We start from the raw sequence: 26,976 nt of genomic DNA on the forward strand, positions 1-26,976 counted from the left end.
AGGTCTTGCCTGGGTTATGGGGTATATTCATGAATAAATAAAGAAGTTTAGGCAGGATAACCATTTTGATTAAGGATATGCGACCTGCAATGGTTAGATTGAGGGCGATCCAGCACGTGATGTTGTCCCTTATCCCATCTAGAGTGCGACCATAATTAAGTTGCATCAGTTCGTCGGTGTTCGCGGAGATCCAGATGCCAAGATATTTAACCTTGTCAGGACACCACTCAATTGGGAAGTCCGGAGTGAATACCGTGACTGAGGAGGTAAGGGGGAAAAGTTGAGATTTGGACTAGTTTATTGGACGCCAGATAGCACTCCTAAGACATCCCTCACCGCAGCCACATCACACCCCACCTGAGAGACCTGCACTGGATCCAGGTCAACAAGAAACTAACCTTCAAGCTTCTCACCCATGCGCACAAGGCACTTCACAACACCGGACCAACGTACCTCAACAGACTACTCAGCTTCTACACCCCAACCCGCCAGCTCAGCTCCGCCGACCTCGCCCTTACCACAGTCCCTCGCTTCCCAAGAGCGACCTCCGGGGGCAGATCGTTCTCTCACCTCGCCGCCAAGACCTGGAACACCCTCCCCATCCACCTACAGCAGACCCAAGTCCTGCTGACCTTCAGAAAACTACTCAAGACCTGGCTTTTCGAGCAGTAGCAGCATTCCCCACCCCAGCGCCTTCAGACCCTCACGGGTGAGTAGTGGGCTTTACAAATGATATGATCAATTGATCTGTAGTATAAAGAATAAGGAGTGGCCTACACAATACATGGCGCCTTGTGTTTTGTGTCGTAATGTCTGCTCCTGTTCCGTGTGTTAAAAAACAATAAGAACAATTATCCTAAACCCCTCCCTCCACCCCCCACCCACAGTGGCACCCCAAACATGCCAGCAGTACTACCTGCAACCAAAACAAAAAACATATTGCAACAGTGCAATAAAGAAAGTCATTGACCAAAAGAGTGAGCCAGGGGGATCTCTCTTATGAAGGTGCGCCAGTGGGCTGCAAAAACCTCCCCCTTTGTTTTTAGGCCGGGGGGGGGGGGTGGGGGGGGGGGGGGTACTGGCAAACATAGACACAGAACTTGACTGCCACGCTATTGTGTGTGTAACGGTGCTGTGTGTGCGTAACGCTGCTCCTGCTGAATCGCCTCTCGGCATTCGCGAATTTTAAATCACTCTGCACTAAATTATGTTATTGTTAGTACTGCGCCTAGACCCCTACTCTTGCCGCATTTCCCGCACTATAATTGGTATAACCACTCACCACTTTGGTGAGCCCCGTGCTCTGTTTTTCCTGAACGCCATCTTGGGTGTGTATTCAGGGGTTTGACACGGTCCCAAGATGCCATCTTGGGTAGCGTGCTAGTGTTTCTGGGGCACTTGCCAGACCTTACTTAAGGATCTAGAATGCAGGCGTGCAGCGCAAGCGCGCAGCGGGGGCTCGCCGGTGGTGCGCCAGAGGTAAGCCCGTTTGTGCCGTTCGCGCACAGGTCGCGCCGGGCGCCGGTAATGCTGCCTCCTCGCCTTTGGCCCGCTTAAATACTCTATAGAGGAACTTGTAAGTATGGATCCATGTCCCTCTACGAACTGCAGATTAAGCGCCATCACTGCCAGCTGCTTGGAGTCACTGGTTTGTGGCTTGCTCAATGTTAGATCCCTTAGTAAGCATCACGTAGAAATTGCACTCCTCATTGAATTCTTTGAGTTAGATGTGCTCTTCTTAACAGAGACATGGACCAGAGCCGATAGCGCGGGAGAGCTGGGTCTAGCCTGCCCTCCGGGCTACAAAATTAGGCATAATCCCCGTGTAGGGAATAGAGGAGGTGGTTTGGGCTTTATTTTTAGGGAAGAACTGGATTTTTCGCAGTTGGAGATTAGGGAAGTCCCGGGTTGTGAATTAATGGGTTTCTCCCTAAAAGGTCAGGGAGGTGTCCTGCACTCTGGATTGCTTTGTTACAGACCCCCGGCCAATGCTCTGTCAGCTGTGCATGAGCTAATAGATCTCATTTACGACCTGTCCAATACCCATGCCAGGCTCATGGTTCTGGGAGATTTTAATCTCTGGCCGAATGGACCTATGGATTCAGCTTATAAAGACTTGGTCCAGGCCTGTCATAATATTCGTATGCAGCAGCTAATGCTTTCTCAGACCCACCAAAAGGGTCATGCCTTAGACCTGATTTTTGCGGATACTAGTCAGGTTGCTATTCGGGACATTGTCCCTCAGTGTTGGACGGACCATGCTCTTATTCATTTCTCCCTCTCTCTTCCCGCCGTTGCATCGAGGGGCGGCAGCAAAAAAGCTTCTACTAAGCTTAGCAGGCAATGGTCCAGGCTCTTGAAATATTCGAGCCTGCCAACCCTGCTCTCAGAGGGCTTTACCCTGGGAGGTAGCGTGGAGGAGAGCTATGAGATCCTTAGCTGGCAAATCACAGATTCACTGGATCAAATGGCCCCTTTGCGGAAAACTAGGGACAGGACTCAGCTTGCCATGCCTTGGTACTCGCAAGATCTACTCCAGCTGAAACTTCAGTGTAAGCGGGTGGAACGAACTTGGAGAAAGCAGTACCTTGAGTCTGACAAGTCCTTTTTAAACAGACTCTGCTGGACTACAAAGCAAAGATTAAGTGTGCCAAAGCCAGGTTTCTAGAGGAGACGCTGCTGCAAGCAGCGAATAAATCCCAGACCCTGTTTAAGATAGTCAAGGACCTCTCTCGCCCTGCTTGTGCCATCAACGACATTCCGGCTTCCCAAGCCTTATGTGATTCTTTGGCACAAGCCTTTGAGGATAAGATTGCTACTATTCTGAGTAACCTCCGTACCCCGGCCATTCCTTGTCCCCAGTCTTCGCCTGACCCCGCATTGATATCCATTTCGGGGTCATTGGAGGAAGATGGAAGTCAGGTACAGTTGAACAGCTTTACTCTTCCCTCTTTTGAGGATTTCTGTTCCTTGGCCAACGGGGTGTCCTCAGGCTCCCCTCTGGACCCGCTACCTCACAAATTTTGGAAAATGTTCCAAGAAGAGCTTTTTCTCCCTCTTCATGCCATCTGCTGCCAGTCCCTCAGTACCGGTCGAGTACCTGATTGTTGGAAACTGGCCGCGGTTTCTCCTCTCCTGAAGAAGGCAACATTGGATCCCACCTGCGTGTCGAACTTTAGGCCCATCTCGTTGCTACCCTTTCCTATCAAGATCTTGGAGAAACTGGTCACCAAACATCTGTCCAGTTTCATGGAGATGAACATCTGTCTGGATGTGGCTCAGTTTGTCTTCAGGCCGGGACATGGCACTGAGTCAGCATTGGTGGTAGTTTTGGATGACCTACGTTCGCGTGTCAACCTTGGTCGGGCAGCCTTTTTAGTGCTGCTCAATATGTCGGCCGCGTACGATACGGTCAGCCACGCCATCCTGGTGGAAATCGGGGGACTGGCTGGTCTCCAATCTCGGTGATAGACATCAGGTGGTAGCCCCGCCGCCCTACAGATCTTAAACAACAAAACAAAGATGCCAGTGCTGATAAAAGTGAATGTAAAGTGAGGTAAATCCTCCACTAACTGAAAATCAAATTCAGAAAAGGGATTGCTTTTTATTCGCAGCTTTATTATGTATTCAATAAATTTTTTATAAAATGCATTTGTACATTTGGGGATGAAACATTAAAGAAAAAACAAGGATGCAAGGGGACACATGAAAAGGCAATCAAATTAGGGCGAACCACCATTCGTTCCTACAATCATATCACTTTCACCAAGCATTCAACAGCACACAAGCTAGTTTCACTCATACCATATATACATTATCTACAACAGGAAAAAAGGAAAAAACAAAAGACACTGTAACTGCCTAAATGTAAACACACTATTTGTACTCCGTAGTGGCAAATGACAAGGGTTTAGCACTTTCGAACAGTTTTTTGCAAATCAGATAGCAATTAGAGAGTGTCCAACAAATAGCTAATGATCTATGAAAAGTTGTAACTCTTGGATGGTGGTTCGCCCTAATTTGATTGCCTTTTCATGTGTCCCCTTGCATCCTTGTTTTTTCTTTAATGTTTCATCCCCAAATGTACAAATGCATTTTATAAAAAATTTATTGAATACATAATAAAGCTGCGAATAAAAAGCAATCCCTTTTCTGAATTTGATTTTCAGTTAGTGGAGGATTTACCTCACTTTACATTCACTTTTATCAGCACTGGCATCTTTGTTTTGTTGTTTATGATATAGGCTCAGCCTTGCTGATTAGAGCCAGCCCTATTTTGTTTTTCATATGCCCTACAGATCTGTCATCAAAAAAGTGGGACAGGGCGTACCACAAGGGTCGGCCATCAGCCCTATTTTATTTAATTTGTATCTCCGCCCTCTGGTCAGGTTGAACAAGTCCTTTGGTATAGCAGTCACCAACTACGCTGATGACACGCAGCTCATTTTCTCTTGTGAAGGTAGGGATGCAATAACCCAGGAGACCTTCCACCGCTGTATGACAGACACTGCGGAATGGCTTCGTCAAAACTCCCTGCAATTCAACAGATCAGAAACTGAGGTACTGCATTGTTCCCTGGATCGTACACCACGGCCTCTGCCGACGGATTTTTGGCCGTCTCCCTCCCAGGGTACTGCTATGGCGGCAGATTCTGTTCGGAATCTGGGTGTGATGTTTGGAGCTAATCTACAGCTGGATGTGAAAACAGTGGCCACCTGCATGATGTTGCTTCGCATATTACGCACGATACTCCCTATACTCCCGGTCCACGCCTGCCCAGAGGTAGTGCGTAGTATCATCTTAAGCAGGCCTGATTACTGCAACGCACTACTTCTGGGGGCGCCAGCCACTCTGGTTGGCAAACTGCAGCGAGTACAGACCATGGCTGCTAAGCTGCTGCGCTCCGACTCTTCTTCTTTGGCGCTTTCTGATCTTCATTGGCTGCCAATCTACCAGCGCATCCATTTCAAAGCAGCATGCTTGGTTTTTAGGGTCCTTCATGGGCAGGGGCCTATTCCGCTGCTGAAGCTTTTCTGATGGTACATGTCGGCCAGAGCGCTACATTCTTCATCAGCATGTCTGGTGGCAGTTCCCAAGATTGTGAGGACTCGGATGGGCGGGCGCGCCTTCAGATTTACTGCGGGTAAACTGTGAAATTCTTTACCTTTTTCTCCGAGAATCGTCGAGGATCTTTCCTCCTTTAAAAAAGGTTAAAAAACGTATCTCTTTCCTAGGACAGTGTAATTGCCACAACAGCATAACATCATGTATGGTGTTCTAAGAGTCAAAGCGCCAGGATACCATTTGGGTGACAGTACCAGCGGTACAAATAGGCGGTACATACATACATACATACATACATAGTGCGTAGATTAAGCAATCTCCAACAACAATGGAACAGTACGTTTGAAAGGACCTCGTCAGTTGGGGGATTAATCATACAAATATGAATTAATGGAAAGGCAGTGGCTTAGAACAGGGGAAATTATTTAAGCAACATGCATGCAACATAATCACTTAACTGTGGATTGAGCGCAGGAAAGATGTTGCAGCTCACCATGAGCGAGCCACGCTGATAGTACATACAGTATCACTGCACACACAGAGCTCCCAGCCAAAGGGGGTTGAGGCTGCAGCCTCTGAGGGACGGGGGGGGGGGAATCCCCAACAAAGTCAATTCATGCATGCTAGTAGGAACATCCGTGAGTAGGATGAGGGGAGTTCAGTCTGCGCTCAGATATGGTGATTGGGAAAGGCGGTCCGGGGAGGCTCTCGTCTGGGTGTTCTTTTTTACGCTTCGGAGGAAGTCGTCCACTTGCTGTTCGTGTGTGAAGTACGGTTTATCTCAGTAAGTGACTCAAACGAGCGTAATACAGAAGAGCGTATTAGATCTGGAGCTTGCAGAGCTTCTGCTTAGCTGGCAGAAGTTTGCGCCGGGCCTCCTACACTGCCATTGTGAAATCAGGGTATATTGAAAAATGGGCTCCCTCAAACTGCAAGTTCTGATGTTCTCTGGCAAGTTGCAACATAGCGTCTTGGTCCCTATATTTCAGGAGGCGCGCGATTATCAGCCGTGGGGGGCCTCGGGGGCTGGACGAGGGCCGAGCGATCTATGTGCTCACTCCACGATGTATTGAGAAGAAAAGGCGTTTGCTCCAAAGGTGGTGTGCAAACGTTGTACAAGAAAGTTTTCCATCCTGCCAGTATTCGCGCTCTCAGAATTTCCGGTAACGCGGCTGCTGTTGCGGCAACTTCTGGCTTCCAAATCCTAATTTTTCACGGAGATTACTTTCAGGAGCTTATCCATCCGAGCCATTTGTTGGGTCATCTGCTAGGTAGTATCTTCTGTATCTGAAATTTGCCTCTCTGCCTCCTTGAGACGCTCATCATGTTTCTCCACTTTCAGGGCTATGTAGTCCATGTGTGTGCTCACTGAGTCCATTTTAGTGGAGAGGTCAGACAAGCTGAGTTGCATGGCCAGCAGGAGGGATTTGACTTCATCCTCATGGGCCAGTGTGGGGAGAGAGGGTGCTGTGGTTGGCAAGGGGATCTGTCTCCTCGGTGGCAGAGCTGGTGACAGCCCTTTAGGTATCAAAGGGAAATTTGGTTTGGCGGCCTTCGGGTTTCCCCAAGGTGAGAATGTACTGCGGAAGACAGCTGCGCACAACAGAGACTGTAAGAGTAAGGCGTCGCTGGAGGAAGGGGTCATGCCGGGCCTCCACAGATAAAGCCTGAGTGTCCAGAGGAAGTTCCAACCAGCAGGCCAGAGTCGTCATGGGCTTCGTGTGTAGCGGGCCATGGAAGCCGCAGGCTAGAGGGGCCCAGTTCCTCAGTAATGATACAGGGGTAAGATCCGTGAAATATTGTGGCCGCCGGGAGAAGTTGGTGCTGCACTTCGCAGCCCGGGCCGGGGAAGAAGGCGGGCCTCCCGCAGAGCAGCGCGGATGCGTCTTCGCTTCCCTATGTAATACAGCGCCAGGCAGCACTTTAGGGCCGGGTATCAACCTGTACCAACGTCCACTGAGGCACTGCAGTAAATGTGCGGGGGAAGCGAGTCGCCAGGGGCGGCAGTGCCCTACGAAGGGTCCGGAGGGAGCAGCCGTGTGGAGCACTGAATTGGCAGAGAGGGGTGCCGCGCTGGGGGCAATTGTTTGCTCCGATTGTCTCATCGTGATTTACTGATGCACGGCAGAGTTGTGGGTTCTGCGGTGAAAGCCGGACTCTCCGAAGTCGTCCACTTTGATCTGCGGCGGGAGGCTCCGGGTCTCAGAAGCGGGGAGTGAGATGACAGTATCCTCGACCCTCTTCCAGGCAGCGCAGCTGGCCGCAGGTCACCGCAGCAAGCCGCGGTGAGTTTCTTCAGCTTGGAGCTGCGGCGGGAGCCACATTCAAGGGATGATTTCTTAGCCGCTGATCGCAAACATCATCAGGAGGCCAATTCAATGTAGGGGGGGATCGAGCTGTGACTACTAAATCCAGGATAAAAGTCGGATCAATGAGCCAAGTGGCAGAGCCTCACAGGCATGTGGCCATCTTGGTCATTGCCCACCTAGCACCCCGGATAACTCTATCCTTGTAATAGTGATTTTATAACACACTAAGTATGAGTTACTATCTATATGAATAAATGAAGTGGTGTTTGTATAAGTGTGTAGCTGACTAAATGTAAGTTTGATCCATTGTTTGCATAAGTGAGTAGGATGACTGCAAAAGTGAAAAGGATGTGTTCTGGTGTGTAATGTCGATATAGGTGTACAAGTATAGTGTTCTATTGATCAATGACCGCATGTATGAGTGAATCTATAGGTTAGTGATTAGATGTGTGTGTAGATCTAGGAATCACTGAGTGGGTTTTTGGAAACTTGTATTGGTGTCAATGTATTCAAATATGGTACTCTGTATTTTACAGTAAGTGATGAAAGGTTATGCTAGTGTATGATGAGGTGTATCTGATTGTCACTGGATGATGTTATCAGTGATGTCACTGACCATGTCATGAATGATGTAATATGTGACATCATCAGTAGTGGATTGGGGCGCACAAGTTAGTTAGCAGAACTAACTATAACGGAGGAATTTCAATGGTTTTGTATGAGTGAAATGTCCAGCTAACTAGAACAGCCTGTTTTTTTTCAATGCTAATTCCTAACTATAACATGTCTGAAACCTATGTGTTTTTCCGTGAATTTCAAAGGTTTTTTAAAAGGTAATTTTTAAATGTAATAATAGTTATATGTATTTTTTATGCTGATTTTCTCAGTTTTAATTATTTTTTTTTTATTGATTTCACTGCATGAACACAATACAATACGGCAAACCAGGATCCACTTGGCCGCCCCATGCATGCATGCTGTACACCCCACCCGCAATTGGGAATCTACATCTACCCCAGGGTAGACCATTGTGTCCATGAGAGTAAGTAGTGGTGATCCCTCTACTAGTAATGCATTAAAAAAACAAGCATTTACAATGCAATGGTCTCGGCATCATTAAAGGTAGAGCTATTGGCATTGCTCATGACATTTCTTTTTTTTTCTTTAAATCATAAATAAATGTCATTGTCATTTACATTGCCAATACACAGCACTCTGCACCTGCACTCACTACTCTGCACACACTACTCTGCACTCACTACTCTGCACCTGCACTCACTACTCTGCACCTGCACTCACTACTCTGCACCTGCACTCACTACTCTGCACCTGCATTCACTACTCTGCACTCACTACTCTGCACTCACTACTCTGCACCTGCACTCACTACTCTGCACCTGCACTCACTACTCTGCACCTGCACTCACTACTCTGCACTCACTACTCTGCACCTGCACTCACACTTTGCACTCAACAGCACACACCACTCTTCACACACTCGCACTCTGCACTCAACAGCACACACCACTCTGCACACACTACCACACTGCACTCAACAGCACACACCACTCTGCACCTGCACTCGCAGCTCTGCACCTGCACAGCATAATAGGTGATCTCAGGTGCAGCGTTAACTTTACACATACAGTCCTAGGATTAGTGTTAGAGTGCTGGGGTGGGAGACCTGCCAATCTAAGTAATTGCATTCACTTTTACCACGTCTTACCTTATTTTGTTATTATGTAAGCACATATTACCTCAACCTGGCACACATCTAGCCAGCTACAAAGCTCTGATAGTTAATGAATATTTATTGGCTGGATAACTGCCATGAGTCTGTTTAATCTGCCAAAAACACACATTATTTGCAATGCTATACAAAAGCTCAAAGTTCAAACGTAAATAATAATGCAGGAACAAATTAGCATGGAATTTGTCTAAAGAAAAGTGCAGAGGCTCAAAGTTTTCTTAGAGGCGTGTTGTTGCCAAATGCCGGGGTTGCCGATTAAGTTGATTCCACTTCAAGCAAGCCTTTTTTTACACCACCCTACACTCCCTGTCTCTTTATCTTAATCTTGCAGTATTTTCGCCAATGTGTCTCCCTTTGTCACCTTTTGCTTATCTTTCTCTTCATCCTTGTCTTCCACCTTTTCTGCCTTTCCAGCTTAGACCAACCAAAGTCTGACTATAAAAAATGCCCTGGTCTACAAAAATGAGCGTCTCTAGCCACCGGCTAAAATTAAGCACTGGGCGTCATGGTGTACAGTTCACAGAATACAGCAGCCAGCAAAAGAGTTTAAAACGCTGCATGTAACTTTTGAGAGCAGGAGAGCTGCGGGCAGAAGGAAGGGGGGCAGAGGAGAGACGAAGGGGGGCGGGGGGTGCGACGAGAGACGGAGAGCTGCGGGCAGAGGGAAGGGGGGGGGGGGGTGGGGAGACAGAAACTCGGGATCAGGCTGTAATACCGGGCTGCACATGTGGGCCGGGTGCTGTGGACTAAAACGGCAACTTAGGCAGGCAGCGAGTGTATTGGGAAGGAAAATCAAAGCTGCCTGCTAGTTTTCCATCTGTCTGCCTCTGGCCAATAAAGGCACCGCACGCGTGGTCAGCAGGGCGAAGGCCTTTCCGGAAAAAACAGCAGGCAGGGCGCGGATCCACGAGGGGGTGCTGGGCACGCACTGTCTGCTAGGTCGCATTAATTTGTTTGACAACAACAGAACACTGAGACACATATCACGTGGAAGGCTCCTGATCTTTTGGATATCTGAATTCAGCTATCGGGCACCGGAGCAGAGTGTGACAATTAGCAACAGCGCACTAAATGGCAAGCAGGCTGCCTCAGTACTTACTGTGTCTAAGTGTCAGAGTCCAGGCTGGCGAGGTAAAGTTGCGGCCCGCGACAACGCCGCGTGAGGGCATGAGGTGCTGTCCTCTACTCTGCGCAAATTCAAAATGGGGGCTCGGGGGGGCTTCTCTGCGTCCTGGGGCTGAGGTGTGTACTCCACGGCGTCGTGACTGCTGGAGTGAACTAAGTAGGCGAGAGAGATGGGAGCTCCGTGGGGGGAGAGTGGGGGGAGGTGAGCAGCGGAAACGGGGGTGCGAGGAGAGACGAAGGGGGGGGCAGTGTGCGACGAGAGACGAAGGAGGGAAGGGGGGGTTGGGGGAGATAGACAGAAACTCGGGATCAGGCTGGATGCACATGATAAGAAACAGCGAGAAGCAGCATGGAAACAGGGACGTCTGGATCAAAAGTCGGGAGCAGCAGCAAGGGAACAGTGTCATGTGGGCCTCGGATAGACCGATCTAGCAGGATGAAGCTGTGGCATATTTTCCGGCATGATCAAAGACCTGCTCCATGACTATGCTTTAGTGGAGGTGTGGAGGCTCCTCAACCCTCGCAATAAATATCGTACTTTTGTCTCTTGTATGACTACTCGTAAAGAATTTCAGTTTTGGTCCCATAAACCGGAGCAGGGCCTGTGCAGTCATGTGCGAGCTGGCCACCGCACACAGCAGCAATTACACTTGCACCAGAGGTTATGAAGCAGCTCAAATACATTTACAATGTCGCATGAGAGCGGGGGACGAAGGAGAGCTGCGGGCGGAGGGAGGGGGTTAATGAGTATGCTTAGCAGGGCTGACCCGGCCTTTCCTTCTTCTCTGGAACAGAAACTGGGAACAGAAGAGGAAGTGCTGGGAAGACGGGCAACGAAATAAAAGGGAAAGTTTGGGTGGTAAAATTGGAGACATTACTGAAGCAAATGAGAAGGTGTGCACTTGTATGTCGTGGATAGTACTGACAGTTGTCTTGCTGCATACTCCAAACCAAGGAAAAGAGGATACATTTACTCAACTGACTCTGAGGAAAGTACACGGATGTGCAGATGGAAACGTTATTATGTGGTTATAAATGCAGAGTTGGCCAGAAACCGGTTAGATAATAACTGAAATACTGGCCCTGTAAGAAACCAATAATGCTATAAGATTGTCGGTGAGCAGAAGATGCTCCCAACTTTCCAAGAAGGTCGGTTGCTTTGAGGGATGTAGTATGGAAAAATGGCTGAAAGCTCCACCTTGTATCTGCAGGTAGGCATTATACTTGGCATTGCTCTTGTGGGTAAAGTACAGGTCATAGCGCTGCTGGGAGGATGGGAATGTCGTTGATGGGGGTACCCTGACTGTGCTACACATGGCTTTCTGTGGTGTCCATTGGCTGGCTGCGTGGAGTACCTTGAGGCTTTCTAGGTGTCAGACCATCTGCATGCGGGGTGGGGTTTGGGGGGGGGGGAGGGGGGCTTGCCACCAGAGTGCCATGTGCGGCTTGATGGGTTCCATTCACAGACGAGGCTGTGACTGCGTTTTTACGTAAAACATGTGTGCTTTCGCCATGCTAGCTTCTGACACGACTTCCAGTTTAGTGTGATCCATAGTTCACTTTGTATACAAGTAAACGAAAGCCACTTAATTCACAGAGTTTTGCAGATGCACTTTCATAGCGTGAAGTTGCATCACATCGGGTTAGTCATTCATTCAGCGCTGGTACAGTGTCAGAGCTTCACGGAGGCGCTACAACGGCGTGTCTGTTTGGGAAAAGAGCCCTTTATTAGGAGTGCGCGGTTGGTCGATCGAGCATTGAGTCACGCTGGCTACCACAGGCGGCTTTCAGCAAGTGGGCGTCTTTAGTGGACGTGCACTGAAGAAACCCCAGGAAGTAGCTCTGTTTCAGTGAGCATGCAAGGGAAATTCCGACCCTGTGGGTGGGGGGGATGTGGTTTGAACAAAACCAAGGGGGGCGAAGAGGAGGGCGCCGAGTAAGAGGTGGCATATGATGCGCACACACAACACATCTGGAAGGAAAGCCGAGGCCTACAAATTAAGGTTAAACTATGGACCCCTGAATGTCCGAACAGTTATAAAAATCTAGAGGTCCGCAAGGGTGGATTGCACACGTGCTGCAAAGGAAGATATTCTTCCTTGTAAGGAGCAGAACCAATGGAACGTGGGTGCTTGAGTTTTAGGGACACAGAACCTCAGATCTCGAATGTCACAGGGTGCAAGGGCCTCAGCATCTGAGTACTCTAGTGCACAGACCCTCAGATCTCGCCTGTCACGGTGCAAAGGCCTCAGCATCTGAGTACTCCAGGGCACAGAACCTCAGATCTGGACTGTCACAGGGTGCACGGATCAACCGTGGGGCAGAGCAGGACGACGGAGCTGTGGGGGGAGGGAAGGGGGAGGGCAGAGCAGGACGACGGAGCTGCGGGCGGAGGGAAGGGGGGGGGCAGAGCAGGACGACGGAGCTGCGGAGGGAAGGGGGGCAGAGCAGGACAACGGAGCTGCGGGCGGAGGGAAGGGGGGCAGAGCAGGACAACGGAGCTGCGGGCGGAGGGAAGGGGGGGGCAGAGCAGGACGACGGAGCTGCGGGCGGAGGGAAGGGGGGGGGGCAGAGCAGGACGAAGGAGCTGCGGGCGGAGCGGGACCGGGACGAAGAAGGGCTGCGGGCGGAGGGATGGGGGAGGGGGACGGAGCTGCGTGCGGATGGAAGGACAGAGCTGGACGAAGGAAAGCGGAGGGAAGGGGGGACGAGCAGAGCAGCTCAGAGCAGCTCTGGAAACAACCACCGTCTTTCTCCGAGGCAAAGCAGAAATGCCTCGGAGAAAGCATGGTCATTTTCGCATTTGGGGGCGTGTTTTGCTGTTCTGAGTGACGGACAACGTCACTGTCTAAAGAACGCAAAAAATCACGCCCCCAAATCCGAAAAGGACGGGGCTACATTGGAGTGACTGATCTCTCCTCCAATGGCTGGCCTCCGTTTAGGAAGCCAGCCAATTGAGGAGAGGTCAAGTACAGAGGCGGATTCAAGCTCCGTACTCAAAATCATTAATTCTCTGACCGGAAGCTGGCAAGCCAGCTTTTCCGGTCCGAGACCTAAAAACAGAAACCCCCTCACCAACCTCCCTCTGGTGTGTCGCAGTTTCTTTCTGGGCGTTGCGCACAGAGCTTGGTCATGTGAGCACTAACTGAAGGTGTCAGACCCCTGGCAAATTCGTCCACAAGTCGCAGAACCCTGAGGTATTTCGGACAGGTAAGTTCATTGAATCCCCCCGCTAGAAGAGAAATGAAGAGTTGCCAAGTGGTGGTGAAGGAGAGTGCTGTCGGAGTAAGAGATGCCTGTATCCGCTCCATCCCCATTATATCCCAGCGCCTGTGGAGCCAGCCAGTTCGTGTAGGTTTCCTCGTGGTGCCCCATAGTGAGAGGATAAGATGTGCCGCTGCCCCTACTGCCAACCCCATCTATCTCCCCCTGATCGATTTAAGTGGGAATGTTAAGGGCGTTGGGGAGGCCTAGTAATGTGTAGGCTGGAAAACTGGGAATCTGTCTCGAAGCGAATGTTAATGTCATGAAGTACTTCATGCCAGTAATCCGATACCTCCTCGCACTCCCACAACAAATGTGTTAGTGTCCCCACCCTACCACACCCCCTCCAGCATGCGGAAGTGCGACGTGGGTTACTTTGATGGAGCCGTGCCGGAGTGAGGTGCCAGTAATATGCAATCTTAACTGCTGACTCTCTGCTTGCCATGTTCCTGGCGGTGTGGTGGGCCCTATAGTAAATGTCCTGCTACTCTTTATCCGTGGGAGTTCCTCCGAGCTCTAGCTCCCAGCGTCTCTGACCAGCAGAGCGTGAGGTGGGCGGGGGGCTTAGCATTTTATAAAGGTCCCTGATCTATAGTTTAACTGTTTATTTATATATTTTATTTTTTAAATTACAATATATATTTTTAATATCAATGTAAATAATAAAAAAATTAAAAATATTGAAACTCAAATATTGTTTTTTTTGTTTTATATTTTAATTTTAATATATGTATAATAATTTCTTAGTTTTTAAAAATGTTTTGGGGGGAGTCGCACACCCAAAGCGTACCTTTCTCGATCACTATGCGGAACCTAGCCGCCATTTTAGAAATGTTGGGAAGGATCCGCGTAGGGTGTACGACGGGTGCGTATTTTCTGAGATGTGCGTGATCGCTATGTGTGAGAAAGTGGCTCTATATATCCTGGACCAGAATAAGGTACAGTGTGTATAGAGTCCACAAAGGTATAACAGAGGTTAAAGCCAGGTGTGACCTTCCTGTCTAAAGTGGTAGCTTGGTCGAGCAGTAAGGCAGTACCCGAGGACAGTGTAAAGCATTTGTTGTAGACACTCAGTCAGCTAAAGGTTTCACAACTCCAGGCCAATTGTTTTTATATCAAAAGATATAGTTGTTTTATTTCTAGAACGAACAGGTGTCAAAAAAATATACTGTTCTCACTATGAGAGGTCTCAGATGAGTACTTTGCAGAAAGGCAATAAACTTTGTAAAGACAATAGGTACAGGGGTTGCAGTAGTAAACACAATTATACACACAATATAGCATTCAGCTCAATGGATTTCCTTATATAAACAGTTGATTATTTTGTAGATTACTTTGGTAATTCCAGGACTGACTCCTAGGTTCAATCCTAGGGTCTAAGCTGAAAACAGTTGAGCAAAAAAGTTTTAAGTATTGTAGTGATTTTTCAGGAATAAAAAGCAATTTTAAAAGTTCACACTTAGAAACTTTTCAACAGGAATCTGGCAATGTTATCCAATGGGCGAAAATTCAGGTTACAGGTAAAGTACGATCTTGTTACTTTTGTAATCCAGTACTGGTGTCCTGGGGCCAGTACTGGGGTCTCATCTCAAAACAGGTAAGTAATTACTTTTCAGTATTTCGTATGATTTTTAAAGAATATTTCTAGTTTTCAAAAGTAGACAGAAGAAATTTCATAGAAAAGCAGACAATGGATTCCTATGGAGAAAATACAAATCTGAAAGACACACCTTTAAACCAGAGCAAATGCTCTTGGTATTTTAATGGGATTTCAATCTCCTCGAAAGGAGCGTACTCTTCCGGTGGATCCCCTATTTTGTAATAGTGGAACTTGTGTGTTGCAGTGTTTGCCGCTGGAAATTTTATCCAAGAATAGAATACCTCTGTCTGCCGATATTCGTGTGCCTCAATCACGAAGACGACTGTGCCACCTTGTGTGGTCAGTCCGTTTTCTATAAGTTTTGACGTTATAGTTTTTCTTAAGTTGACCGGGATGATTATCGCACCCGGTTCATTAACACCGTCTGGACCCTGCTCAGTCGCATTTACTGCGTCTGCAGCGGTTCCGTTTTCAGTGTCTGACATTTTATTGTCAGAAAGGTTTTGCAGAGCAGGTCTCCAAGGAGACAAAGATTAGGTGCACAATATTTTGGAACAATGTATCCTTCAACGTTGAATAAACCAGAGCTTTACATAGGAATCTCTTCCTACTAAGTTCGGGCGGATTTTAACCTTTCACCCACTCCAGACGTCTATTGGAGTATTTACGGTAGAAAGGGGTCTGTGTGAAAAATGCACGACTGAGTTACTCTAACGTCTTCCGTTAGTTTTATCGCCTTACCAAACGTTGGGCGCCATGTAATGTAGTTCCTATTTTCCCTATAGGCCCTGCGCATTGGAATAACATAAACAGTAGTATAGACGTAGAAGTGCGGTCTTCCAGGTCTCTACTGACTATGCTAAACTTAATTGGGTTTGTTACCAACTAGCTCAGAGGCCACTGGAAACTTTCTTGACTGAATAGGAAGTGATCAGCTTCCCTGGTACAGACAAGAAGGGATTCAGTTTTCCATCAACCGCATAATCATGACAACTTTGCTCCTTAGAATAAGAGTCAATCTCTAGAGTTGTGTGAAACAATAGACAGTTATTTTACTCAGTCAGTTGTGCAGATTAATTTCACCAAGATGCAGAGAATAGAGAGACGGGCGTTTTCAATAAAAGGTATTATTTATTGAACAGTCTTTCTTCTCGTGCAAGAGAAATGAATTGCCACATTTGCAAGACTTGTTATTATAAAAAGTGCGTACAGTAAAATGAGGATTGGGAAATAATACTGTAAAAGCATTGATATAGTTTCTTAGCCATACAATGGTTTAAATGAATAAAATATATACATTCATATATACATTCAGCTAACGTACTCAACTGGTGCTTCTAACTACGCCTACCCCAGTGTACCTGACCTAAGCCTAATACTTGGGAGGGAGTAAGTAAGTAGCAGTTTAAGTTAAGTTGGTTTTGCCAAGGTTTGCTTCAAGAATTCTCTCTAAGGGTTTAGTCAACACCATACCTCTGGAATAGAATGCTGGAGGTCTTGTATCTCCTTCCAGGACTCGATATCCCAGTCACTCGCAAGAGTAGGCTGGAAACTCCGGAGCTGGATTTTCTCGGCAAGAGAAAAGACAGCGTCTCTCTCAGCGCGTCGAGGAGGAGGGGCAGCGTCCGTGGGCAGCTTGTATCTGCTGGGCTCTACAAGGGACAGCTGTTCTGCTCCTGTATTCACCACACCATCGCTATCATCGATGTCATCGCAGCAGCGTTTGCTTAAGGCAACGTTGGTAATATTTATACCTGAAAAGTTCCTTGTTTGACTTAAGTTTTTGGACATAAGACGTCAATAAAGATGTCACTAGGAAGTGATCGTCTCTCAGTGCTCATTAGAGTTCTGTTACTAATCAAAACATAGCAATCGGGGCTTTCCCAGGTTGCTGAGTTTTATCTTGTTGAAGAACTCTGAGTGTAATCTAGGAATCTAAGATAGTGGCTTCTGCTGTGTCATCTGCTGTAATGAGCTGCAGAGGAAGAGATTCTGAAATGTGGCTCTGATCGTGTTAGGCCAGAGACGAGTTTCTGAAATATCGCTCTTGATCGTTTATGCCATCATAGGGGTATGAATGGGTTATAGCCGTATAGGGGCATAAGGTCACAGTATTGATCGGGGTCCTGGATTAGAACACGACAAGGGGGCATCCCTAAGATGCCCTCTGTGGTGCATTTCTCATTAAATCCCACACTGGCATCAGTGTGGATTTAATGTGCTGAGAAGTTTGATACCAAACTTGTTAGTCTTCAGTGTAGCCATTATGGTGCTGTGTAGTCCGTAATGTCGACCTCCCAGTACACTTACAGTGCCCAGGAAAGGCCCTGGGTACTGTAGGGGCACAGGGCTCATGCACCTGTACCCTCACCACTGGCATAGTGCTCCCAGCTCTAGGGGTGATTGATGTATGCCAGGGCAGTTGGTTTGTGGGCATGGCTCACAGAGATGTATGCCCAGTCGACTTTGTTTAGTTCTGTACTTAGGCACTCATCCTGCAAAGGCAGTGCATGGGTACCAGGGTACAGGGCCCCTAAGGGTCGCACACAAAAGTGCTGCAGCCTTTACGGGTCTCCTCTGGTCACCATGCCCTGGGTACCTAGGGTACCATTTACTAGGGGCTGACAGGTGGCCAGAGATGCCATTTGGGTTTCAGTTTCAACAAAAGTTTTAGGGAAGGAACACTGGCCTTGGTACCTGGTTGGCAGGAGCCCAGGGCACCCTCAGTCAAGCACATCAGCAGTCAGAAAAAAGTGGGGGCATACCAATGCAAGAAAGATGGCACTTTCTCACACTGTGACAGGTACACGACTCTAGCTCCTGAGCATTCGCGACACATGCGCATTACTGTACGCGACGCTCAGGCGCTTCCGCATTACGTCATATACTTGTTTGCGGTTGTAGTGCGACTCCTGCAAAGTTTTATTTATGTCTAGATAATATATATACATATGTCTTTAATATACATACTAGGGCAAGGCATTATCTAAGCTATTCATAAAAAGAATATTTTTTTACTTGTAATTAACTTACATTTCTTTTAAATGCAATTTCGCAAAGTTGTGTTGGGTGCGTGCTGCCTGTGCGCTGAGTGCGCCGATACCATGTGACCTAAAAAAAAAAAGATTTGATTGGTTCATAACATTTCCCATTCTAACTATAGAAGGATCCCACCCATTTGAATCATTCTTCTTTGAGCTTCTTTGGAGAGTGATCTCTGAGCTTGGAAGAACCTATTCCAATTACTTGTTTTTGGGTGTTTTTGAGAATAAAACTAACATCATGGCGTCAGGACAACAGCCACAGGACCAGGAGGAACATTCTTTAGAGGAAGAATTATTTTTTTTCAAAACGTTTTTATTGAGAGATTGCACAGAAAAACACACAGCACTCCGCACTCCGGAGGAGCTGTAGCCAGTATAGTACAATAGAAATAGCGATGCATTCAGTTATATAGAAAAATTCCCCCCCTGCAACCCCCCGGCCCCTCTCCCCAACTTCCCTAACCCCCCCCCCCCCCCGCACAATGTCTCATCAATACTGTACAGGTTAAGCGTGAATACATCAAAGTGTATATTATGCCATTAAAATACCCATCACATTGGTTCTTCTATTTCTCTCGTTGATGTCGGAGGCTCCAGCCACAGGCCCCTGTAATCCGCCCACAGTTTCCAAATTTTATGTTTTTTGGGACAGCCCCTGGCCAAGAACACCGGCTTCTCCAGTCCCATGCAAAAGTCAAGACCTTTTTTCCACACAACCACTTAAGGAGCCCTGGGATCCTTCCAGGCCTGTGCAATATCTCGCTTTGCTAGGGTAAGGCCTAGCAGGAGCAGATGCCTTTTGTAGATGTTGCCCCCACTCCTTTTAACACATGAAATAATCCCAACTTCGAGGTACGAGGGAGGTCCCAGCCCAGCACCTCTGACAGACAATCCCATACACCCGTCCAAAATCTCACCAGCCCACCACAGTCCCATACCGTGTGCAGGAGTCCACTTATTTCATAACCACATCGCAAGCATTTGGGTGATTCAATTAGACCAGCCTTCCACAGCCTCTCCCTTGTATAATAAGCACGGTGCAAGTATTTGAATTGTATGAGGCGCAGGCGTACAGCTATAGCCGCTCCCCTAGGGGATTCAAGAGCCTCCCGCCAATCTTCTTCCCCAAGTTCTCCTACGTCTCTCACCCAACGATCTGAGTGGCTGCAGGTCTGAAGAGCAATGTGTAATTAGTGTCTGGTATATGTGGGATATTTTCTGTTCTTCTAGATCCCCCATGAATACCTTTGCCTCTATTGGGCTGAATTCAGGTAGGGTGTCCAAGGCTGTGATCGTGGGTGTAAGGGCGTGCCACAACTGCAGGTATCAGGAGAATTGCGTGCGGGCATGGCAAATTCGGTACTAAGGTCCTGAAAGGATTTAAGGGTCGTGCCCTTTAGAACATGTCCTAATGCTGAAATGCCTATCAAGTCCCAGCCCTCAAAACCTCGCAATGACATTAGGGACGGCAGCTGCCCATTGCGCCAAAGTGGGGTCTCCCTTGTAAGTTTCCCTCACCATCCCATACTGTAGGAAGGTGGATATCGGACTATGGTTACCCCCAACGTTTTGCCTGGTGTTTTGCTGGTTTTTCGACTTAGTTGACCTGGGACCCTGCTATTCAGGGCCCCAGGCCCACTGCTCTCTCTGTAAAATGGATTCCATGTACCTCCGGTACATATCTAATTGGATACTGAGGCACCTTATCAGTCCCTGTACAGTGTACCTTAGGTACCCAGGGCATAGGTGTACCCAGGGCCTACCAGGGGCTGCAGCATGTATTATGCCACCCCAGGCTGGCCATCCAAATCAGACACAACTGGCTGCACGACAGCTGGGGCAAGGTGGTGTAAACACCCTTTGCTTTAGATATAGTATTCCTATATCTAACCCTAAAATGGACACATGTATTCCTATCAGTCACTCCTATGGCAGGCCTTATCAATCCTGAAGGCAGAGTGCATGGAATTATGTGAGATGGTGCTCTGGCATGAGCTGAGCCCGTTTGCAGCTTGCGGAACCAAGTCCTAATAGCTGTTCCATGATAACGCGTACCATATACTCTTTCGTGGTTATTTGCCAACTTTGGTATCGCTTTATCAAAACATGTCGAGTAAGGTGTCATACGAATTGGAATACTAACCCCCTCGCCAATTCTGGCGACGGGGTTAGCATTCCACCCTTCTAGAGGGACACGACATGTATGTAACTGTGAACCCCGGTTAAAGCTAACACGAGCCTCAGCATCACAAAATGGATGCTGCGACCACAGACACAAGTCTGATCTCCTGCTGTTGGGAGTCCTTCCAGCGAGGAGAGCTTGGACAAAGGGTTTCCTGTCAGGGGCGGTGCTAGCACCATCCCAGACAGGGTTTTGTGTATCCCAGGTAGGCAGGGCTGAGAGGAAGGTGACTGCAAGTGGCACCCCGGTGCTCACTGCGCATATGCCGGCTTAAACCAGTTCCAGGGGCACACCAGCCCCTGAGCTGGGGAAAGTCCGGACAAGGGAGAGGGGTGTAACAACCCCCCTCCTGGTCCCACCCATGGGCAGGACCTAGTTGCGTGCCTGCCCCTTTTTTTAGAATAAAGGTAGGAGCAGGCCCCCTTCTCAAATTAGATAATTCTGAATCTTGAACTACTTTCCACGAAAGGAACTCTTGATACCTTCTGAAGACTCTCCCTTGTGGCTAAGGAGTAGCCACCCTGCACCCGCAGGCACCATCTAAGCATTGCGGTTTGCTGTAAGTCCATCCAAAGCATGGGCATCCTGGGCAACGCCTAGAAACTTCTTGCCTCCTTTCTTGCGAACAGGTCCCAGGTTGTCACTATTGGACCTTTTAAATCATCCCCCTTGTCACTGCCATGCGGAGTTCCTCAAGGCTCATCCCTGAGTCCGACACTATTTAACCCCTTCGATGCTGATGACGAGCTCAGCTCGTCATCAGCCACGGTGGTCGTGTGCTGATGACGAGCTGAGCTCGTCATGAATATATGGCATCAGTGCATTTCCAGCACAGGGGAAAAATACCCACAGCAGCCAAGGTGTTAACATTTATGTGTCGGACCTTGCCAAAGTCATCAAGGCACATGGGATGAGTCTTACATCCTACGCAGATGACACCCAGCTGGTCCTCGCCGTCAAGAATGATGGGCCTAAAATTGCCAGTAATTTCAATCAAGGCATGTTGGCAATTGGGAGCTGGATGGCTTCCAATTGCCTGAAATTGAACTCCGACAAATCGGAAGTGGTCATTTTTGGCAACTTATCCCCGGAATGGTCCTCCCTCTGGTGGCCGTCATCTATGGGTCAGCCCCCAGATCCGATTGGCAAGGTGAGGAATTTAGGGGTTATGTTTGACAACCGCCTGACCTTCCTACCTCATGCAAATCAGATCTCCTCTTCGGCCTTTCACAAATTACGTCTTATGAAAAAAAATCTTGCCTTTCCTACCTGAGAATGCCGGAAAAACCTTGGTTAGTTCCCTGGTCCTGTCTACTTTGGACTATTGTAACGCCTTGTTTTTGGGTGCCCAAGAAAAGGTGCTGCAAAAAATGCAAAGTATTCGAAATGCAGCCACCAGGTTACTTGGGCGCATTCCAAAACACCAATCAGTGTCAGCAACCATAAGACAGCTGCACTGGTTGCCGGTAAGAAAGAGAATCAAATTCAAGTCCCTCTGCTTGGTATATAAAGCCCTACATAATGTCGGACCTATTTTTTTCATCCAAAACATCATTCCCTACCGTCCCTCCAGAACGCTACGTTCATCCAGCTCACACGAACTGCTGGTACCACGCACCAAATCTGTCGCATGGGGTGACAGAAGATTCCTTGTAGCCGCACTGAAACTCTGGAACACCCTTCCACACGCAATCGAAACGAGTACCTCCCTCTGGTCTTTTCGCAAGCAACTTAAGACCTGGCTTTTTAATCAATAAGTATCAACAAAAAGAGAGAGAGGGTTGAAGGGCACTCTTGGTCCCCAATAAATCACAAGTAATCAAAGAAAGAGTGTCCGTAGAGGAAGGATCTAGAAAGAAGTGGTTGTCGCACGTGAAGTCTGAGGCCAGTTGTAAGTGGTCAGATAGTAGGACCAATTTCATGAAAAAATACAATGCTTTTTCAGGAAACCCTCACTCACCCTAGTGGTGACATGCATCATCATCGGGTCCACCGGGAGAGATCGAGTACCTCCCCGGTGTGCTGCGACGCCAGGAGACTGCGGAGCAGGTTTTTTGTGTGAGGATGAAGAGTGAAAAATTATAATAGGGTTAAAAATGTCAGGGGTTGTACCAATTTTTTTTTTATTGGTTGGCCAATGGTCGTGAAAGTTAAAAATAGCACTATGTGTAAAATGGTGCAAAAAAAGAGAAGGAAAAACAAACTCATAAGTTTGGGGTTTTAACTCTTTTGCGAGGAACCTAGGAGTTTGAAAAAAGATAGAACCACGCCCCATAGAACTCCAGCGAGGGTGCAGCTAGGTACCGAGCGGGTGCTGAGCGTTGCGGGCGGTGTGCCATTGTTGCTCCCACCCCCCTCCTGAGTTCTATGGGCGTGGTTCTAGTGCTATTTTTAACTTTCACGACCATTGGCAGGGCGGGCCTTAGCGCGCCCCTCCTGTCATTGGGACACTCGCTTACCGGTCCTGATGAAAGCCCAGTAAAATAACACATAGAACGGGCAGAAACATGTTGACCTCCTTCCTAGGGTAACACCAGTATATTGTAATTGGCTAGTTTCCCTACACATAATCAGTTTTTAATCATGTCAGGTTGACCAACCAATAAAAAATGTTTTGGTACAACCCCTGACATTTTTAACCCTATTATAATTTTTCACTCTTCATCCTCACACAAAAAACCTGCTCCGCAGTCTCCTGGCGTCGCAGCACACCGGGGAGGTACTTGATCTCTCCCGGTGGACCCGATGATGAAGCATGTCACCACTAGGGTGAGTGAGGGTTTCCTGAAAAAGCATTGTATTTTTTCATGAAATTGGTCCTACTATCTGACCACTTACAAGTGGCCTCAGACTTCACGTGCGACAACCACTTCTTTCTAGATCCTTCCTCTACGGACACTTTTTAATCAATAAACCTTAGCTCCCCTTGTTGGTTAAACACTGCAGAGACCTCAGTGCCGAGATGCCCCAGGGCCTTCGTTTGCGCTTTATAAGTGTTTTTAATAATAATAATAAATAATAATAATAATAATAATAATAATAAATAATATTATTAATAATCCTCCGGATCCAGACTGCCCAGCTCGACGAGACCCGGATTCCCTGCATTTCTGACCTCTACCTGCATCATCAGCCCAGCTGAGATTCGTGGGTGTGACAAGAGATGAAGGGACCGGCCATCTTCAAAACTGCACGACGCTTAACCAGCACGACCGCCGAGGGATCCTAGAGGGAGTGCTTTGGGGTTTGAGAAGCCCTAACCCTGAGTAGCTCCGGCACCGAAGTCCAGCCCCCCAGCATCCACGAGATCTGCGTGGGGCCCTTCTGCTCTTTGCTGCTCACCGCATTGTCCGGTCACTTGCCTGCTGGCTAGTGGCCCTCCTGACAACGCACCACGACGATTTCATCGCTGGTCTGGTTGCTCCAGACTGGCCCTTGCTCCCTTCCACAAGAGGAGCACCCCGCACCCTCCTGGTCCACTCCAGATGCCATCTTGACTCCACCGCGTTAGCTTGTTTTTGCCAAGGCTTGTTGCTCCAATCCTGGTTCCAGCATCGCCGACAGCAGACACCTTCGTGGGACAGCTCGCACCTCCAGCCTGGTCGCTGACAACGCCTCCTGGTCGGAGGGACAGCAGAGTCCAGCGTCGCCCACTCACCTGGTCGAGGTGACTTCAGCCGGTGCCATCCTGGTGCCCACATAATCACTGGCTAGTGATTAAGAACTGAGTCCCCTTTGCTTTCAGGTCATCTTCATCATTGATCCAGGCTTGGATCCCTCCGAACATCTTCACTGGTCGCCTGCCAGCAACTTCTTCTTTCAGGCTCCATAGACTTCAACGAGGATTCCCGACGTCTTTTGAACCCTATGCAGCCGCGGCCCCTGGGCTAGGTAACCCGAGCATTTCGGTGCTCCAACGTAGGTTCACTATCTTAAGTGTCCAGATCCTTTTTCGTTTTCAGTCTATCTAGTCGGATTCGTCCGATAACAGTAACTTTACGAATACTAGTAGCCGTAGACTTTGTCCCGCGTGAGAGTGCACACTCTGCACCCGATCTCCCTAGGCCTCCTGCTCCTAACCTGAGGGTTCAGTAGTGTAGTCCTAGCGATCCTGAAGCCTCTGGATCTTGTTACTTACCTGCTAGTATTTCGCATTCCACTTTTAGTGTATATGGTTTTCCGTGCCCCTCGGGCATTTGTGTAAATTGTGCAACTTAAAGTATTTTCTCAAGAGTTTTGTATTGTGCTTAGCTCCCTGACTCATAAAGAGATCAGGGTAGACTTGTTATAAATAAATATCCTTTTATTTTCATAACAACTTGTGTGGTGTCCTTTCACTTGGTGTTCAAGGGGTATATGTGATGGTATAACAGCTGGCTTAACACACCCTCTAGAGTTTAGCCTAAAGACTGCTCTTGTCCATGCTACTAGGATAGCTGGTCTATAAGGTTGACTTACAACCAATCATCAATAAGGGTCGTTTGGTATGATACACAGTGATCACTAGAATAGTGAGCACTATATATCAGGCCAACTTCTCACACATACGACGCAGCGATTGTCGCCAGACCAGATAGACCACTTGTGTTGCGTTAGGCAGTCTTTTTCGCAGGCGTGCCGAGTAAAGGACAGTATGAAGGGTATCTGGGTCCATGAAGTACCTTTCGAGGGCAATACGCCGGGTCCCCCCTGTCACCATACCACCAGTCATTAAGGACCACCAGATGTGAGGCTTGGTAGTAGGACAGCATATCCGATGTCGCCAATGCCCCACAGTATGTGGACAAAAAGCAGGTGCGTAGAGCTATTCGTGACGCTCCTCCGGCCCAAAGGATTCCCAAAGGAACTTTTGTAAATAACTTTTGTGAAGTTTATGTTCAGTGTATTTTATTGTGACGAAAATCCAAGAAAAGTGAAATAAGGAGTAGTTTCTTTTCTGTAACTCCAGTTCTGTAGTAGGGGTATCTCTGTTATAGTCATAATCTAGTGAATAGTCCCGCCCATGTGTGTGGACCCCGGAGCTATCAAAAATAATCTCTTAAAGTGTCGAAAAAATGCAGAACTGCACACACTTAAGAGAGAATTTAAAGACTGATAATGCAGCCTATAAACAGGCTGCACTGTACAGTACTTCAACTAGAAATTCCACCAAAAATCCACAAACAGCAAAGCCTGTCCAGATTTCCCTTGCCTTAGCAGCAAAAACCCTCTGGAATGATAGAGAGGAAGACCTGGACAGACAAGCCCCATAGGCTGCCATTATGTGGCTCAAAACAGGATACTGTGCCTTAAAGAGAACTTTCCAGAACTTCACAGTATCCCAGAATGCACTGAAGGTCCCTTTTACTTTCAGTTTTTTTCCAGCTCTTGCAAGCAGGACCCTGGAGCATTGAGCTCTCCCTTTTTAAGGGTTTTTTGGTTATTTTTCACTAGTTTTCTCATAGTTAAGTACTTTGTTGTACTTCAGTGCCTTTCTCCTTGGTTCTTGCACTCTATTTTTTGTCGAATATGCCTGCATTATTCGATAATTGCCCGGAGTGCTCCCGTAAGAAGGCCAAATCGGACCCCCATGAGGTGTGTATCCTCTGCCTTCCTTCTTCACATGCCCCAGAGGAGTGTGTGATCTGTCAAGGCTTCTCTGGCAGGACCCTGAAGGCTTCTCTGGCAGGACCCTGAAGGGTCCGCTCCGGTGGGGGGGGAAGCGTTCAATTTTTTCTGGCAGAGTGGAGAAAAAATTACTCAGGACAAGTGGGTGCTGAATATTGTTTGCAATGGATACAGTCTTCGGTTCATCAGCCCTCCTCCAGCGATCCCTCCGGTCAGCTCGCTATATCAACTGCGCGAGCTCCAGGCGGAGGCCGATATCCTGTTAAGGAAAAGGGCGATAGAAGACGTCCCTGTGTCTCAAAGCGGAAGAGGTCTGTACTCCCGGTTCTTCCTGGTTCGCAAAAAGGACAAGAACAAGTTCATTCCCATTCTGGACTTGCGGCAGGCAAACAAGTGGATTTGCAGAAAAAAGTTTCGCATGCTGTCGTTGCATCAGATTTATCCTCAGTTGCAACAGGGAGACTGGCTTTGTGCAATAGACCTACAGGATGCGTACTTCCATGTGCCCATCACGTGCAAACACAGGAAGTTTCTGCGATTTCAAGTCGGCACCAATCATTATCAGTACACAGTGCTGCCATTCGGGCTGAAATCAGCGCCCAGAACATTCTCGAAGTGTATGGCAGTGGTAGCGGTACACCTAAGGAAGAGCAAGGCGTTTGTCTACCCGTACATGGACGATTGGTTGATCAAGGCCTCCTCCTTCTCGGAAGCTCAAGCACACTTCCAGAAGACATGCGTTCTCTTGAACAAGTTGGGGTTGCACATCAACATGTCCAAGTCTGTCCCGATCCCGGTCCAGTGCATTCAGTACTTTGGAGCCACCATCAATACGCTGTCAGCAAGTGTGTCTCCTTTGGAGGAGCGACGGCGATCGATCCTTCGGAAGGCTCAGGCTCTTATGACCGCTCCATCTACAACAGTGAGGACGGTGTTTTCTCTACTGGGTTCGATGGCCTCTTGTATCTTCCTCACTCCTCATGCACGGCTACACATTAGACCACTGCAGGAGTGCTTGGAGGACCAATGGG

At 48.1% G+C, this 26,976-nt stretch overlaps 1 protein-coding gene across 2 annotated transcripts in view; it reads left to right on the forward strand.

The window, feature by feature from the left end:
* The window catches only part of TDRD1 (tudor domain containing 1), a 1,954,313-nt gene that overhangs the window by 601,055 nt on the left and 1,326,282 nt on the right, over positions 1-26,976 (forward strand). The window lies entirely within an intron of this gene.

This window comes from Lissotriton vulgaris, chromosome 5, assembly GCF_964263255.1.
Source record: "Lissotriton vulgaris chromosome 5, aLisVul1.2, whole genome shotgun sequence".
Classification (NCBI taxonomy): domain Eukaryota; kingdom Metazoa; phylum Chordata; class Amphibia; order Caudata; family Salamandridae; genus Lissotriton; species Lissotriton vulgaris.